The 19883-nt window shown below is 34.4% G+C and overlaps 1 protein-coding gene across 1 annotated transcript in view; it reads right to left on the bottom strand.

The window, feature by feature from the left end:
* LOC149415825 (uncharacterized) overlaps nt 1-19883 on the bottom strand; it is a 198941-nt gene that overhangs the window by 30647 nt on the left and 148411 nt on the right. The window lies entirely within an intron of this gene.

Below are 19883 nucleotides of genomic sequence, written 5' to 3'. Positions count from 1 at the left end.
GCTTTGGTAAATTAGTTATAATGATTTGTTTTATATGTAATATTGTTGTAATTTTTTTTACTTTATGTTATTTTTTTCCTTCTTTAAAATGGATTACATCTATTTACTGTCAATATCTCCTGTATAATACATATTCTCTTATTGTACTGCATCATGTATCACTTCTATGTAAAAGCCTTTTTAGGCGTATATATATATAAATAAATAAATAAATAAATAGTTGAAACGGAACACTAATTTGAATGACTTTTTAAAATTTGGTTTCGGTTGGAATATTCCAAAGATATTAGAAAAACGAGATGTGCTATGAGCAGTTCGTACTGTGCGGAATTGTTTTGCCGAGTGTCGCCGGTTTTGTTCACCAATACTACTGCACACCTTCGCTTACGCTAAGGCATCGCTAAGGTATCCGCACTAATACATAGAACAGATTTCTGTGCGTACACGTCCCGATACCGTTCAAAGTACCCTAATTAGTTAGTACTCCGGCTACGGTCCGGCGGCCAACATAGCATATCTCGTTCTTCTAATATCTTTGGAATATTCTGTCAAAACAATGAAATCGAGACACTTATTTAGAAAAAAATATACAAATTGTGACTTACAAGTTATGACAAAGGTTGAGAGAATCGTTTTTAATATAAACAATGCTTCTTACTAATAACTATCACAATTTGGGATTAAACAGAGTTTAGTTACAGGAAGTAAAGATGGTCGGTTTGGAAAACATACGTCAACAAAATTTGCAGGTTAAGCTGCTGCCACACGCAAAGCTCACATCAAAAGTTAATGTACAGCGCATCATCTTTTCTACCGACACACGACGCTATCAAATATTTCTTCCTATGGTAGGAGAGGGGGTCAGTTGAATTCGAGAGCGGCCGAGGAACATAATTTCATCTGTCAAAGTGACAACTTTACTTACTGACAGCTTGAGCACGTTTTCGAAATGGATGATACTTGTCGCCTATTGCTGGATCTGTTGGACAGCTCATCCTCAGATGATGATGCCGCCAACTATATAATTATAAATGCTATTCTTAACTTTTTAGATTTTAAACAATCTGCGCGTAAATAGCGCATTTTCACATAACCTCTCCGTCGAATCAGGAAATTCGCAGTTCGCACGCCGATCGACGAAAGCGACATATAATAAATTATTGTAAAATAAGCTCACGTCGATTTCCAAAAATGTCGAAGGCAAAGGCGGCAAGGACCAACACCAGGGCAGGGAACGAGAAGAGAGCACGAGAGCTGACGAGAGCAAACCAGATTACACAGGAAAACAATTGAAAACAATCAACAAACGAACAAACTAGAAGCTTCTCTATGTAGGTATCAGGCCGTCCAACTTTATCAAAAAACCGAATGATATTACCATATAAACATACTCAGCCTTACTCATAATCGAAACACTACGATAATACGGACAGGTTAAGTGAATTTTTTACTCATAATAGCGCCAACTCGCGCGCATGCGCATTGCCTAATCTGACCGTATTAGCAGACGTCAGAATTTAACCCACCCGAAGAGCAGGATTAGGCAGTATTATGAGCGTATTAAATTCGGAAATGGCTGACTTTGACAATTTTGACGTTTTGACTGGAGCTTTGGCAAATCTTGACCGTATTCATCCACCACGGGCACGGAAAACATACAAAAAGCGGTATGACCCATTTACGGCGCTAACGGAAGGAGATTTTAGGTCCAAATATAGATTCACCAAAGCAAATATGAGACGTTTGATCGACTTGGTACGGCCATATTTGCATGTCAATAACAAACGGGGTGGAAAAATATCTACCGATCTCCAAGTTCTTTGTGCCATACGATACTGGGGCAGAAACGAGGTAAGGATAGTGTTTATAGTTGCATTCCTGTGAAACAAATCAGCAAAATCGATAACTAAACAGTTTTTAAATTATTATAACATTTTTTTCGCAGATACAAGATGATTGTGCAGATTTACATGGATTTAGTCAACAGACAATGTCCCGTATTGCCAAAAGGGTCGCAACTGCATTTGCCCGCCTTTCTCCACAGTACATTAAAATGCCACAATCTATTGAAGAGCAACAATCAACAGTTGCAAAGTTCCAAGGAATAAAACGTTTTCCTGGAGTAATGGGTGCCATTGACTGCACGCACATTAAAATAAGGAAAGTTGGGGGTGATGCCGGCCAATATTACATCAATAGGAAGGGGATATATTCCTTAAATGTCCAGGTTTGTAAAGTGATAACCTCAATACGTGTCTGAAATATAAACATTAACCAACATTGATTGCATGAATAAATTCATTCCAGGTGGTGTGCAATGCAGAACTAAAAATTATGGATATTGTTGCTCATTGGAGAGGCAGTACTCACGATGCTCGTATTTTCCGGGAAAGTTCCATCAAGCAGAGGTTTGAAGAAGGTCACTTCAACGGACGACTGTTGGGAGACGGAGGTTATGCCTGTACACCATATCTGTTCACCCCAGTTAGGAACCCAAGAAACCCCAGAGAAGTGGCGTATAACAGGGCTCAAATATCTACTCGCAACACGGTGGAGAGATGTTTTGGGGTATGGAAACAGAGATTTCGTTGCCTGCTGCGGGGTATGTCAGGATCTCTCGATACCATCAAGACAACTATCGTAGCTCTTGCTGTTCTCCATTGTCTTGCCATCGATATGAATGATCCTCAGTTAGGTAAGAAAACAACTCAAAATAAAAGATGTGTTAAAATGAAACATAATATAATATGTCAGTTTTTAGATATTCCTTACATTAGAGTTTTGTATGTACTAATTCTATGATTTGTAATTTGGCATAGATGATGGATGAAGAACATGATGAGGGTGAAGGAGCATAAGCAGGTGGTGGTGGTTTCATGGAAGTAGCCCCAAATGAACAAGTAGCCCCAATCAATCATATTGGAAATGCCACTAGACAGGTGTTCATTGATCAACATTTTTAAATGTATTAGTATGTACTCGATATGATTGTATCTACATATATAATTATATTACACTGAAAAAATGTACATACTCAGTAGTATAATGTACCTGCGACACAAATGCATATTACACAATAATGAAGATATAATAATAAGACTAAGGTATGATCAATATTGTTTATTTATTTTTATTTTAGGGAAATCAGTTTACAACGTGCTTAATTTATAGTCATGTGTAATTCACCTAACTGAGAAACCATTTATAGATTTCCTCATTATGTTTACATGGGCGTTGAGCTGGTCTATTTATATTACAAGGAATTCAATTCAACTTAACTTTAAAATGAATGTGTATGATTAATGGGTACTTTATATTTAATAGGTAAATGAGAGTGTATTTGGGAAGCATGTTTATGAGAATTGACAAGGTTGTAGAGATATTGAAAGAAGGGATAAATGCAGATAACTCGATTAATGGTGGACTGACATGCTTCGCTCTAACTCTCTTAACGTTCCAAACTCTTCTCCCATTAGCTTATTCGGAGAGTCATTTGTCATGTTTTCAGTTGGTTGTTGGTCATTCACTGACCCATAAGGGTTGGGAAATGGAAGGTTAGGTACATTTATAAATTAAACAATCTCTTCTTGCTATACAAATGTCAAGCATGGCTAAAACCATAGTATATTTAATGAACAGTTTGTGGAATAACACAAAGTAATACAAATATGTGTACTTTTTAATCTTTCTTTGGTTTGCTTTCATGTTGCCCACATCTTCGAGTCTCTGTTGCCGAGGGTTACGACTCCCACTCCACACGCTCTGATGAACAAGGATACTCCACTAGATGCGCTCCTTCACGGCATAGAGAGCTGCCAACACCAACGTTCCGGATGCCTGTGATTGGTCACTCCGGTTTATTGGTGTTGCTTCCATACTATGTTCCTATAACATTCCATACTAACACATTCCATACTATGTTCCTATAAACTGTAAACTATTCTATTATTTATGTAAAACTTGTAACTTTCTGCCTAGTTTTTTAATGCTGAATCTTTATGTGGATGATGTTTTTTTCTGGAGTTTTATCAAAGGTTACAGTTAAGAGTTTAGATTCAAAAAACCTTCATTAACAAAACAGTTTTTTCTTTGTTTTTTTTTTTTTAATTTCCTGAAAGTTCAACCTCGTAACACATTTTACGTCGAGTACTGAATATTTAATATTTGCTCATCAAAACCTAACAAAACTGCATGTATTTTCATTGGCCGACAGTTTAGAGAGACATGACAGCAAAAATAGATTTAAAATCAGTAAATTAACTGCCAAATCCATCCACAAAGAGAATAAAGCTTTTTCTAGTAGCGTGGATTCATTTATTGCAATATATGAGACATTTGTATAGCAAGAAGAGATTGTTTAATTTATAAATGTACCTAACCTTCCATTTCCCAACCCTTATGGGTCAGTGAATGACCAACAACCAACTGAAAACATGAACAAGTCATAAGTAATGTGCGCTTTCCAGCTATTGTTGAACTACAATGACAATGCATTGACAAGCTTTTGGATTCCACTACGTAATGGTAGTACTAAAAGTGAGGGTTACGAGAAATCAATTGGGATGTATACAAATTCTAATTAACCAAACATTGCACCCTTCCTAGAAAGGTTACGCAGAGAGGACAGTCTGTCAAACCACTTGCCTCGCCCACAATCACACCATATATCATACATACTCTTAAAATAAAATAATTATTGGCTATCCATCCATCTTTCAGCATCGACATTTTAATTTTGTGTTCCTCCTCCATGAACCTAATCCTGGTCTGCGACTCTTCATCCTGTAGACAATTTTTAAGGTCACTTTCCTTCTTCATCAAGCTAACCCTGGTCTGTGACTCTACTTCCTGTAGACGAATTTTAGCCCTGGATTCGTCTTTCATGAGCCTGAACAAGTGCTCCATTTTTTTTTGGTGCTCAAGGTGCATTATTTTTTTTGTTTCTTCAAAGACGTTCGCCTTCATTTGGGCTAAGTCGTCTTCCTGAAAATAAAAACATTAAATGACAAAGTTTTCATAACTGGTTTAACATAATTATTATTAATTATTCTATCAGAGATCATTTCAATGTAAAAAATCAAAATAACCAAATTCGTCAATTAAATAATGTAACGTCATAAATCGTTAAATTGTACATTGTTGATATACACTTATATTTTTAATATTCTTAACTCCTTAAATTATTAATAAGGATACTTATATAAATAATGTTCATCTCGATACTCAGCATCTCTTTTAAACACAAGCGTCTGCTTCCATAAAGGAGAAACATCAAAAAAATTCAAAAAAAAAATTGTGAAAACTAATTTTTATATATCATTATTGTTAGCAAATATTATTATACATTGTAAACTGTAATTATTACATAATAAAAAAATTCCAACTTTCTATTATAATTTTTCCAATTTCCAATCCAGGTAAGTATGTTTATGTATCTTTGTAAATAATAAACTTAGATAGTGCCTATATATAACAAAGTGTACAGCAGAGGTGATTTCTCACAAAAACGGCGCTTTACAATTATTATTTTTATTAATCCATATGTCAACACTACATACAAAATAACTATATTCAACTTTAGTCACCATGAAACAGGCAGTCACCTAGTACGGTGTTTTAATCTATTCTCTGCAAATCTCTTAATTATCGTGCATTTTATACATAAAAAAATAATATTCATATATGAGTTATTGTTTTTCTTAGTAAACTTTCAGTTTTGGTACGACAATAAAGTCAGTTGAGCAAACAAAAATGTGGTGTGAAGAAATACTTACTTTATGGCGTGGGCGCCTCCGAGGTGGAGGTGGAGGGCAAGCATGCAGCGGGACATGCTGGATGGTGTATGCTTGTGGTGATAGTGGCGGTGGTGGCGAATCAGCTTCACTTGTTTCCTGTTGATATAAACAAAAGATTATGTCCAACTGAAAAGTTACTGCTTTAAATATTGCAAATAGTTAGCACTCATTGTTGCGCTGATCATTTAAGTAGGTTTAGGTATATTACCTCAAAAGACAACTTCCTATTGGGAACAGAGTGTGGCAGTGTGGAGTGAGGGGTTGATGTAGGAAAATTCATCTGTAATAATAAAACACAATTACCAATATAACTCCCACAATTAAAGCAAGATTTACATGAGTTTAAATATAGACAGAACCATCAATATTTCAATAATATTACTATCAACTTATCTTTTGAAAAAAAATGCTGGTTGGCTGTTAAATATTAATTCATATAAAAAGTTGTGTTTTACAAAGTGTGTGTTTTCCATTTAATATATAATGTCACACCACAAAGTATTTGCTTCCTTCGATAAAAAGATATTTACCTTTGCTTTAAATGTTGAATCGCTATCGTCAACATTTTTGTCCGTTACGAATTCATGTGGTAACAAATCCACCATCGAGAGAATATCCTGCGAAGGACTTGGTGGTTGGGGACCTCCACCTGTTGCCATCACTTCCCTCCTATACCGGCTCAATTGGCTCTTACAAGCCAATTTGAGCATCTTCCATTGAGCTTGTATCTGACCCATGTCTCTTTTTTGGTCACTTAGTGTGTTAAATCTGAAAAATAGTGTGCTATTAATTATGTGGTATGAATACCTTTACCTGATTAATTTTATACTATGATATTTTTTTATTTGAAATGGATGTCAAAGCTACGAAGCGACAAACTTAAAGTTTAATCTGTAGAAAAGTTAACAATGCGGATATATTATGGAGGTATACTTACTTTAATAAAACAAGCTTCCCTCTTGGCAATTAGGGTGTTACCGTCCGAGTTTTTGTTCTCTACAGCCCTCACGTGTTCAGTCACACAGTCCTTCAACAAGGCCTACAACGAAAACAATCATTATACTTACACTAATTTCAAACAAGTAAACAAAACATTAGAGCCAAGATAAAAGTTAACAAACCTTTTCAACGTCACCCCAATTTTTGTTACGCTTGCGCCTTTTTAATTCTACCTCTTCAACAAAATTAATCTCAACATTATCCATTTTTAGGTTATTCGAAGATAAACAAACCAATTCTTGGATTACTTTTTTGACGTATGAATAAACGTGAAGTTGGCAACACGCCGCAAAATGCCAAATTTTTCAAGTGTTGCTACTGTAAAAAAAATCATATTCCATAATCCAGCGGTCGAGCTATATTGGGAAAATTTATGATTATGAGTAAATATTTTTAATCTGACCAGTATAGGCCCCCACCCCTGTATAGCTAATACGGAGTATTATCGTCGTATTAGGGATTTCATTATGAGTAAGGCTGACTGAGTTAAAAATATGATTAATTTTGAAAGGGCGAAAATTTGTTTACTTCAAATTCAAATATTGATTATATTTATATTTTAAATATATGTTAAGTATGTTTGCCAAATAAAGTTTTTTTTATGTTTCTAAATTTACTAGCACACATGACGATATGAGCTAACATAATAAATAAGAAATGCATTATTAGGCTGCTTATGTCATGGCTGTCAAAGGGAACACGGAACTTAGTTGGTAGCTCCGTAATTAAAATGACCCCCTCTCCTTTTTACGGCGGAGAGGGGGACGCATAACTTTTCAAATATCGCGTCGGGAGCGGTTACGTAAAATAAATTCGGTTAGCGAAGTTCAGAACCACACTTATAGCGCGTTATCTTTTTACGTGTGTCGGGTCTGTATGGGATTGTATGGCGAGCGCTATTGTGCTTTATATTATCTGTTGATGTGAGCTTTGCGTGTGGCAGCAGCTTTATCGATATTTCCAACCACAGAGCTGTTTGACTCGTTTAGGGTTCTTAGCTTAAACAAAATTTTTAAAAAGAATGCACTGTTACAAATTCATAAAGACCATTTCAATTCAACAATTTCTACAAAAATAAGTAACCGATCTAGATCACGTGGTAACTTAGAAATTCCTAAATGTAATACTAGTGCTGGTCAACACCATTATACTTATCAAGGTATAAAATTGTTTAATGCCCTTCCGGATAAAATTAAAACTGAAAAAAATTACAAAACTTTCAAATCACAAATCAAACAACTTTTAGATAAACCCAACGGTAATCACAAGTTTTAATTTCATTGGATACATTTTTCAAAAAATTGTTTATATGAACTCATTTGTAATTTTTATTGATTAAATTTTCCTAAATTCACGTTATGAATTTAGGAAAATTGATTAATGATTAATAAAAAAAAATAAACAAAAACAAAATTTAATATTTAAAAAAAAAATACAGATCCTCTAAATTTATATTATCCGCTTCCTAATATGTGCTAATATGCGTTTATTGTTGTTGCATTTTATTAAGTACCCATTTCATACAAGATTGCCAGCTCGGTCTTTGAACAATCTACTATCAGTACTGTACCTACCTACTATTATTTCGTACCTAATAAGTACATTTTTATTTTTATATCTTATTTTTTCTAAGTTTAATAACTATTATATTATTTAATTTATATTTTTTATTTTTTAGTTTGTAATTAAATTTCTTATTTTTCTTAATTATGTATTTTTATATCTTATTTTTTCTAAGTTTAATAACTATTATATTATTTAAGTTATATTTTTTATTTTTTAGTTTGTAATTAAATTTCTTATTTTCTTAATTATATAGTGTTATCGAATTTATCATCTAGTTTTATAGCTATTTTGTTAATTTTTAGCTACATCAACTAGTGAAATTTTACAACCTATAAACCATAATGACTCACAACACTCCCCAACTCAAACACGAGAAATAATTTCTCAATTGAGTTGGGTAATTTTTTGTTAAAAATTTCAAATTTTTTCGCAATCAGCCTCAAAATATCTACATTTGTAAATTATTGTAATGTGTTTGTATATTCAATAAAAAAAAAAAAAAAAAACAATACTGAAGTTATAGATAGTGATTATAATTCCATGGATCTGGCTTTTCAGGTTCATATTAATTTCATTCACATTGCGTTTTATTTATTGCAGGGACTGCAGATCTTCAATTTAATGCAATTTAAGAAAAAATGACATTTATTTATTTATTTATTGCATCTCATTATACATAAAACACTTTTTTTTTCACATAAAAATCAACCTCATTAGGACTAAGCCTGTATCGAGGTTAACAATTTACATTTTAGTGAAGCAAACATAAGAGTATCACAAACATGAAGTAATTTTACATAAATACATAAAATATTTCAAAATTAAAGAAAAAATGAGTATTAGATGTGTTACCAGATGGGTAATTAGACAGTATATTGTAACAATATTTGAACCATAACTAATCATTATTCAAAATAAGAAGCAAAGTAGATAATAAAGACAGATAGGGTGACATTCGGTTTTTAGTAAATGGGACTTATATAAAATTTTATTATTTAAGAAAGGACAAGGATGAAAAAATATTAAGACAATCGTCTGTCAATACATAAACCTTAAGTAACTTTTTAAATTTAACTAAGGAATTGGTAGACTTAATATGATTTGGAAGAATATTAAACATAAGTGGTGCCTGATATAAATAATTTCTTTGACCAAAAGAAGTTTTAGTATGTACCGCCACAAAGTTCAATGTAGAGCTAATTCTAGTTGTACGCATTTGTTGTATTCTTTCAGCAAATTTAATATTGATAAAAAATCGACAAAGTATTTGTGTGATATATAGCTGTTTTATGCACATAACATTACATTCCTTATAAAGTAGGTTGGATGGATAACAGAATTTTTTTTGTACATCACTTTAAGGATCAATTTTTGAGTAATATTTAGTGGTTCAACAATGGACTTTAGACATGATCCCCAGCATACTAGAAAGTCGAGATTGGACTAAGGCAAAATAGACAGTTTTTAATTTCTCTTTGTCCAATATGTGTCGAAGTTCTTTAAAAATAAATGTAAGTCTCCTGATATTCTTTGTTAACATATCGATATGATCATTCCATCTTAAAAATTTATCAATCTTTACACCTAGATACATGATACAATCTACACTTTCCAAGGGGTGGCAATTACAATTTAGCAGACAATTATGTATAATTAGATTATGAGTGTCAGAAGGCTGACTTTTTGATGATATACTAAATGTGATGTTCTACCCTTCAGGGTAGTCAGCCGTGGACTTCTTGCCACAGACTTCCAACACTCCTTGGATGGAAGATACCTCTTTCAGTAATAAATAGGTTACTTGTTATTTACTGGTTTATTTAGAATATCGCGTGTAAAATATAACCGCGTTGGTCAACCTTTATCGGTCCTAGCTAGATTCGGTCTGCCAGAGGGATTCCAAATGAAACCTAACCTGAAGCTGAGACGCCCTCTGTCGTCGGAGGCTAAAACTAAGAGCACTGCCATCTGTGTCTAAAAGCCCGAAGCTTTATACACAACATCTCCCCCCTGCTAACTAGAAACCTGTCTACGATATTTCATTGTTACAGTATTATTTTTAAAATCACGAATCTATACAATCGCAAACAGATGTCACTAAAATCAATATTATTAAAATCAAGAACTAAATATTTGAAAATATATCATTACACACAAAATTAAATAATTCATTAAGCACTGACTCTAGTCCAAAAAGATGTTGACTCTATAAGTAGCTGATTCTTTCCCTGGAGGTCATTTCAAAGACGTCTGGGACGAAGTCGTCCCGCCCATGGTGCTGGTTCATTTTGTGGTGGGCTTCTGTTTCTCCCCGGAGAGCTGAAATCAAGAGAACACCGGTTAAAATCTCTCAAAAGGAGTGACGTGTCAACCTCATCTGCCCAGCATTTCGTCATATCAGACGCGAAAGGTTCACTCTCTGCCTCTTCCTCTCTGTGCTGCGGACATCCTCTCAGTTGATCAATATGCCTTTTCCACGACATCTGTGTCCCCACAATTTTAATAATATACAGTTTTTTTCCCAGTCTTTTTTCAACAATTCCTTTTGCCCAAGAAGATTTATTCACTTGTCTGAAGTCTCTCGCTAAACACTTCTGACCTATCTGAAAACTTCTACAAACAACCCCACCGAAATTCCTAAACTGATTTTCTTGACCTTTATTAATATTCGCATTCGCTAAATTCTCTGTCGAGGTTGCTACGTTTCCTTCAAAACTTTTAGGTAAAAGGCTACTAAAGGTTGATTTTAATCTCCTACCAAACATTAGCACTGAGGGTTCAATTCCAGTTGTGGAATGTGGAATATTTCTATAATCACTTAAAAATTCATATAATCTATCTCTATAATTTGACTTAAATAAGTTATTAACAAGAATTTTCTTTAAAAAATTCTTCACTGTTTTTACCGAGTTTTCTGCCTGCCCATTGCTTTGGGGATGGCGCACTGGCGTTGTTAAAAACTCAATATTATTATACTCTAAGAAATCTTTGAACTCCTGACTAGTAAAAACGGTTCCATTATCAGTTACAACACAGTCCGGGTACCCAAAATTTGAAAAAATTCTCTTCAACTCATTAATCGTATGACTTGAGTCTGCTTTCGGTATTTCCACGCAATCTACCCATTTTGAGAAAGCGTCGCAAATAACTAAAAACATTTTCCCCGAAATTGGCCCACAATAATCCAGATGCAGCCTCTTCCATGCTGAACCTGAATTAGGCCAGACTGATAAATGACTCTTAGGTGGTAACGGCCTAACTGCTGCACAATCTTTGCAACTTTGAACGATTTTCTCTAAGTCCTTGTTCATTGACGGCCACCAAAAATAACCTTTGGCTAATCCCTTCATTTTTACAATGCCCAAATGCGATCTGTGTAACAAATCTAAAACTATATTCTGAAGCGAACTTGGAATTGTAATTCTATGTTGCCAAAACAAACAATCATTTTCAATAGATAATTCATTCCTTTTCATCCAGAATTTCCATAAAAAAAACTATCGCGATTTACCCACTTGGGCCACCCTCTACGAAGATGCCCTAAAATTCCTTGAATTTCTGGGTCTGAGCCTGTCGCTGCGACTATACGCTTTACATCTAAGTGTTCACACTTTTCTATATAGCCTATGAAATCGGAACCTAGATCGTCTACCGATTTTTCCTCTGAGTTTTCCAACGGCAAACGCGATAAATAATCCGCATGATTATTAGCTGATTTGACGTACTCAATTTTGTATGAGAACCCTGCCAAGATGATCCCATAACGTTGAAACCGATTAGCTGCTAACACCGGTATATGTTTATTTTCTCCTAAAATCCTCATTAGTGGCATATTGTCTACACATAATGTAAATTCTCTTCCATATAAATAGCGAAAAAACTTGTTTAACCCAAAAACAATAGCCAAAGCTTCCAAATCAAGGATGCTGTATTTTTTTCCGCACTTGTTAAACTTCTAGACGCAAATTCAATTGGTCTCAACGATCCGTCCGCGAAACTATGGAACAAGGAAGCTCCGAGCCCCGAGCTACTTGCATCAGTATATAGCTTAATAGGTAAATTAGGAAAGTAATTCGTTAGTATCCTATTACTACTCATTAGGCATTTAATCTTGTCCACAGCGTCTGAACACCTCTGATCGAACTCAAACCTCGTATTTTTCTTTAAGAGATTATGTAACGGTTCGCAGATTGAAGACATATTCGGAATGAAATTCCTATAAAAATTAAAAAATCCTAATAACTTTTTTAATTGTTGAACATCTGCTGGATACGGTGCTTTTTTAATAGCTTCTAATTTGTCACTTTGAGGTTGAATACCCTTTACCGAAATTACGTATCCTAAAAAATCAATTGTTTTAACAAAAAATTCACTTTTCTCCGTATTGACGCATAAACCACATTCTCTTAAGCGATTACACACCGCGCGAATATTATTCTCGAGATCCCGCTCATTGATCCCTGAAATTATAATGTCATCTAAATAAAATGCCACGCCTTTTAAATCTTGCAAACAACTTGCTATAGTTCTCGCAAAAATTGCCGGTGCCGATTTAAAATCGAAGACCAGCCTACTGGAATAATCCCAAATGCGTATTAATGCATGTAAATCTTTTACAATGTTCCTCCAATTCTAACTGACAGTGTGCTTGTTTTAGATCCAGTTTCGCAAATAATTTACCTGAACTTATCTTATGAATAACCTCTTCTATCTTGGGTAATGGATATTTTTACAAATTCGTAATCAGATTAAGACTTCTTTTGAAGTCAGCGCAAACCCTAATGTTACCGTTCTTCTTTACGACAGGTACTATCGGTGATGCAAAATTGCTACTCGTGACCGGTGATATTATCCCGTCTTTTACCATAGACTTTAATTCCGCCTCAATTTTTTCTTTAATTGAAAAGGGAACCGGCCTAGCATTAAAAAAAATTGGACTCGCATCTTTATTAACCTTAAAAGACACCTTAAATTTATTAAATTTACCCAGCTTTTCAGTAAAAACATCCGGAAATTCACGAATAAAATTATCCTTATATTCCTCTTCAGGGTCCACCGAATTAATTGTATTTTGTACTGAAGCGATTTCTAACCCAAAAATATCCATGAAATCTCTACCTACAATTAGATCTGAACCTCCCGCAACAATTATAAATGTAACATTATTGTTTTTATTTTTGAACTTCACGTCAAAAATAACTTTGCCAATAACTTTCAAAGGATTCCCTGCGTACCCAGTAATGATACGGTTATCCGCCAATAATTTGAATGAACCAAAATGACGCTTAAAGATTTCTTCCTGCATTACACTTAACGAAGATCCCGAATCGACCATCGCTCTAAAATGCTTGTCGTTAATTATAATGTCTGCTGTGAACGGTTTGATTGAAGCTATCACATGATTATTACAACAAAAATCCTCAACAATTGGATTTACACTATTTGAAAAGTTATTATTCACACAATATTTTTGTAGATGACCTACTTCATTGCATTTGTAGCATCTCGCATTGCGAAATTTGCATGAATTAGTACAATGACCCGTTTTCTTGCAAATTCGGCACTGGGTTTTCGCACCCGATAGTACTGTATACGTCGGTTTGTTTACAGATGAACTCGCGGCAAACTTTTGTTTATTGCCCTTAGAAAAATGCCTATTGCTAGTATTCTTTTTTTTTTTTAATTCTACTGATGAAGTTAACCTCTGATTTAACTGAATTATTTGGAACGTCTAAAACTGACATACTATTAGCTATTTCCTCTAGTTCGCTAAGTGACAATTTCAGCCCTTCCAAGTAAATCTTGTCTTTAATGCGACCCGGTAATAATCCAATGGCAAACATATCTACTAAATTTTTCTCCAACCTAGCTTCAAATTCACAATAAGTTGACAAAGACCGTAATCTAACCCCAAAATCTTTAATGGATTCGCCCGCCTCTTGTCTTGCTGAAAAAAATACTTCGCGTTCTTTGAATACTGAACGCTTTTTACTGCAATGTTTTTCAAGAAGTGCCCATAATTTTTCAAAAGATACGTCCGTAACTCTAAGTGGAAAACACAAATTTATCAACAAAGAGAGTGTATCCGGCTCCAAAAGATTTAACAGAAACGCCCTTTTTTTATCCGCGTTAATCTCATCATTTATAACGAAAAACTGTTCTATACGAAGCTTAAACACGAACCAATCTCCCTCGAGATGATTAAAACTCGGAATTCTTCCCGATTCCATATCTACTCGAAGCACAGACCACAATAAAAACACACAAGAAAAAAAAAAAAAACAAAACCCGGAACAATAACCTCCAACAAAAAAAACAACTACTTAACTCAGGAACTCTTCTTTCCGCCGCCAATCTTCCAGAAATTCCTTCAAAAGTTGTTATTATCCACCGCTCGCCTTGGCAATAGATAGATGCTGCAAACACCGCACGTCCTGGCAATGTTTTATTGTTCCAAATTAGCTCCACCGCTCGCCTTGGCAATGGATTATTTTCCTTTGTTAAAATGGTCCTCTGGTAAATTGCCTCTTAATTCCTAGAACAGAAAACGTCGATCCTAGGCCTCCACGGCCCTGGATAACCAATCTTGTCTCCCTTCTCCACGAAGGAAAACACAATTGGAAGTCACCCCGTGACTTAGCCCTCACGTTCCCGGTTGACAAAATTTTGCTGCCGTGTGACAACAAAAAAAAATTCTCCAGTTATCCTTCGACTGCGCCAGCTGTGATGTTCTATCCTTCAGGATATTCAGCCGTGGACTTCTTGCCACAGACTCCCAACACTCCTTGGATGGAAGATACCTCTTTCAGTAATAAATAGGTTACTTGTTATTAACTGCTTTATTTAGAATATCGCGTGTACAATATAACCGCGTTGGTCAACCTTTATCGGTCCTAGCTAGATTCGGTCTGCCCGAGGGATTCCAATGAAAACTAACCTAAAGCTGAGACGCCCTCTGTCGTCGGAGGCTAAAACTAAGAGCACTGCCATCTGTGTCTGAAAGCCCGAAGCTTTATACACAACAGTTTTATATTCTGGGTTGAGTATATTTATTAAAAAAAAAAGATTTTTTTTTTGTTCGCCGGTCTGAGGATGGAACGAGGAACGACAGAATAGCGGTGCTGACGTTTTAGACCACTGAGCTATGGAGCCTTGGGTGAGAGCTGTGGGATACGTTTAAATATACTTGTGTAAAGTTCATTAAGAACTTGTTTATATTTTGTTTATGCTCTTGCGTATACACATGTATTTATTGTCGCACTTGTTACGTTTTTAGCACTTTTTATTTTGTTATTTCACTTTTTATCTTCACCGAAAAACTGTGAATTATTTACTATTGTTCTCTTTGTTTTGTTTTGCTTCTTGTCGAAATGCAGTCTTTATAACTTTAATTTTTAATGAGATTAAACTGTGCATCTAGTAGGCAGTTTTTTGTTTTAATTTCAAAACACTATTATGATACTTTCGGGTGTTACAGTTGAGGATCTAAGATCACTCGATGATAGTGCGCAAAAAACTACACTGTACCTATTTCACAAACTGAAGTGATCCACTTAACTTTTTTACTACACTTTTGATTAGATTAACGTTGGAGCAATCAAATAGTCGTCTGACGTTTATGATTGTTGTTGTTGTTCCAATCTAGACTTTCCGTTCCATCTGGACTTTCTGTTAATTGTATATTTTCTGATGTCACTATTAATAATTTACTGTATATGGTATATTTTATACCGTTGATATTAAAATAAATAAATGTGACTTTATTCAATAACAAACCTAACAAATCGACAGTCCCGAAAAACAATGTCACAAAGCTGTTTAAAGTTTCATTTGTGTATTTTAACTGTTTTTGAAATCAAGAAATCTTGTGTTGTTAGATATATTGGCTATTTATTTAAATGGAGAAATACATTATCGAAAACAATAAAAATGCAGAAACGAAACTTTTTTTCTTATACGATTGTTTTCACACAAAAAACAAATCTCTGCCATGTAAATGCCCAAACATAGAAAAAGTTTACCAATATACATACCTTGGTCTTACAAGAGATGTCAATTTTAACTGGTCAAATCACATTGAAAATGTATGTAATAGATTAAGATCCATATTAGGGAAATTTTATTACCTCAAAAACTTTGTTAATAAAAATATATTATACTGTATATATAATGCATTAGCGGAATTAATTATAGGATACGGAGTAAATATTTACGGATTAACGTATAAAATGTACTTAAATAAAATAGAACAATTACAAATTCGTTTCCTAAAATTGATATCAGGCAAAAAAAAAATACAATTATGTGAAGGCGATTATAAAAAAATGTTTTCTTTGTGTAATGTGCTCTCTATACATAGTAGGATAGATTACCAACTAACGCTAGATGAATTCTGGAACACAGAATTCAAAAAACCTGTAAACCATAACTACCCTACTAGGCATAGAGAAGCACAAATGTTCATTATTAAAATATCGCAAAATGTATACGGAGTAGAACAAAAAGACATAAAATTCCGGAATTATTTAACTCATTACCAGAAGATATTAAAAATGAGACATGTTATTCGAAAATAAAAACGAAAATTAGATTGTTCTACCTCCGTCAAACATAAAAACTATTAATATTGTGGATCGAGATAAGTATCAAGTTCAAATTAAATATATTATTATAAGCTAATAAATAGAAAAAGTGAGAGATTTCTTACAATTAAACTGATTGATCAGTTTTGTAGGATCTAAGCAAGAGAAAATAACGTACAAATAAATAAAAAAACTGAATAAACACATATAAAAAAATAAAAAAACTCTCCTGCCAAACTAAAAATATGCACATCTGACATTTTTTTTCGGTACCGTCGAAATGTTGGGCGGCAGACATATTTTCTTTTTTAAATTTGAACATTTTTAGTTGTAATAATTTCATTCGGCATTTTATGATGTTACCTAGCATAGAATAAATTATAACAAAAGAAATGCCTTGGGGGCGTGTTTCGTGATCCAAATATTTGCTTGTCGGTGCCTATATTTTCATACAAACATCTTTTGATATTCAAATTAGATGGAGATCTACTATGTCAGGCTAGTGTAAGAGAGACGGAATGCTAGGCAGTTGTGCAACATGTAACACTTGTTTCAATGGGAGGAACTCGTAATGTTATATTGTTTATTCTATGGTACGTAGTGTTATTCCTTGTTGGCAATCTAACAATAAAGATTAGCGTTTCTTACTCCATGTCCATGTAGCTCGTAATTGTTATTTAATTTTCTTTTTTGGTTCCTTAGAAATCATCCCTGTGTCATTTTTATGTAAAAAAAATCATTAAAGATATCATTATACCTTCTTTAACTTTGACATTAGGTCCTAGATATTATACTTTATGTAGAAGATTCGTTTGAGATGTAAGTATGCATGTAATTGCTATAGGTACTATATCAGCAAGCAGTAGTAGCCCAAACAACACAACAATCACATCGCGAACGGAGCATGCGGCGCAACTCAGTGTTCTGTTTGGGAGAACCAAAAGACAAGAACAATGGTGGTTACCAAACAGGAACCCAACAACATCAACTAAAGATACTCCAAGGGTTCATAGTAAAATGAAGATAAATAAAAAAAAATCATAGAGATAATATATTGGTAATCTAATGCCCCCACTAACTAATCCAGCAAATGGGTGCGTTGGCACTGGTAAGGTATTGTGAATGAAAGCGGCGAACATATTCATCTTGGGTCCGGGTCAGGAGTGCGGTTCAGTAAAATCACCTCACTACCCTCCAACCAGGATTCGCGATTTTTTAAATTATTTTTCATTATAAAAAGTATGTAACAAATATGAAAAAAGTCACTTTGGTAATCAATGTATACAACTATATATTACACTGGGAACATGTTTTTTTTCAGTTGTGGGTAATCATGTGTTCCTTCCAATCTTCATTTGCACTCGGAACATGAAAAAGGTTTTTCTCCACTGTGTGTCAGCATAGGGCTCGACAGAAGACCCTTTTAAGAACATAAATAGCTGCACACAGAACATAAAAAAAGGTTTTTTCACACTGTATCACACCATGTGGCTCGTCAAATGTGTCTTTCGTGAAAATTAATAGTTACAGTCGGAAATGGTATTCCTCTACTCTGAGTCAGGTACATGTTTATTGACAAAGATCCCATTTGAAAACATTTTCTCCACTGTGTGTCGTCAAATGACCCCTATGAGAAAATGAATAGTTGCACTCGGTGCATGAAAAAGGTTCTTCTCTAGTGTGGGTCAGCATGTGACTTGCCAAAGCTCGAGAACATGAATAATTGCAGTCGGAACATATAAAAGGTTTTTCCCCACTGTAGTTAAGCAGGTGCCTTGTCAAATTACTCATATGAGAACATGAATAGTTGCACTGGAAACATGGAAAAGATTTTTCTCCACTGTGGGTCAGTATGTGGCTCAACAGACTACCCTTTTGAGTACATGAATAGTTGCACTTGGAACAGGAAAAAGGTTTCTCTCCACTGTGGATTAGCATGTGTCTTATCAAATTACTCTTTTGAGAACATGAATAATTGCACTGGGAACAAGAAAAAGGTTTTTCTCCACTGTGGGTCAAAAGGTGTTTTGTAAAAGCTTTCTTTTGAGAATGTGAATAGTTGCAGTCCAAACATAAAAATCGTTTTTCTCCACAATGAGTAAGCAAGTGTCTTGAAGCTCCCTTTCGAGAAAATGAATAGTTGCAGTCGGAACATATAAATGGTTTTTCTCCATTGTGGGTAAGCGTGTATCGTGTCAAATTACTCTTATGAGAACATGAAAATTTGCACTGGGAACATGAAAAAGGTTTTTCTACACTATGGGTCAGTATGTGGCTCGTCAGACCACCCTTTTCAGGACATGAATAGTTGCACTCAAAACAGGAAAATGGTTTTTCTCCACTGTGGGTAAGCATGTGTCTTGTTAAATTACTCTTATGGGAACATGAATAGTTGCACTGGGACCACGAAAAAGGTTTTTCTCTACTGTGAGTCAGCATGTGTCTTGTCAAAATAGACTTATAAGAGCAGGAGTAGTTACAATGAGGACAGGATGATCGTTTTTCCACAGGATGTGTCTTCAAATCTGTGAAAAAAAAGCGATTAAGGCTCAACAAGTTTTATCATCTACACAAAGTAAAATCGTAAAAATTCGTTCATAAAATAGGAAAGCACGAATGGATAAATTATATAATAAAAGTCGGTTTTACCTGATGTTTGGGCATTTTTTTCAAAACGTTCTAAGCATTCCTTTTTAACATCCGGCAGGTCTATATCAATTACCATATTTCGACATCCTCTTTTATCTTCTTCTCGTGGTCCTGGTTCCACCTTGATGATAACAGTCCCCACATTAAAGCTACCTGGAAAAACAAAACAATAATTAGCGCATTGATCATCGATACGAAACGAAACATATATTTTTAATTAAAAATGCATTAACCGTAAAAATAACGAATATACTATTGATTAACCACGTAGAAGCGGTATTTTATATAAAAG

Source organism: Hesperophylax consimilis, chromosome 17, assembly GCF_061612785.1.
Source record: "Hesperophylax consimilis isolate HC1 chromosome 17, BYU_Hcon_1.0, whole genome shotgun sequence".
In the NCBI taxonomy this organism is placed as follows: Eukaryota; Metazoa; Arthropoda; class Insecta; order Trichoptera; family Limnephilidae; genus Hesperophylax; species Hesperophylax consimilis.
This window is presented reverse-complemented; position numbering and strand designations above follow the sequence as displayed.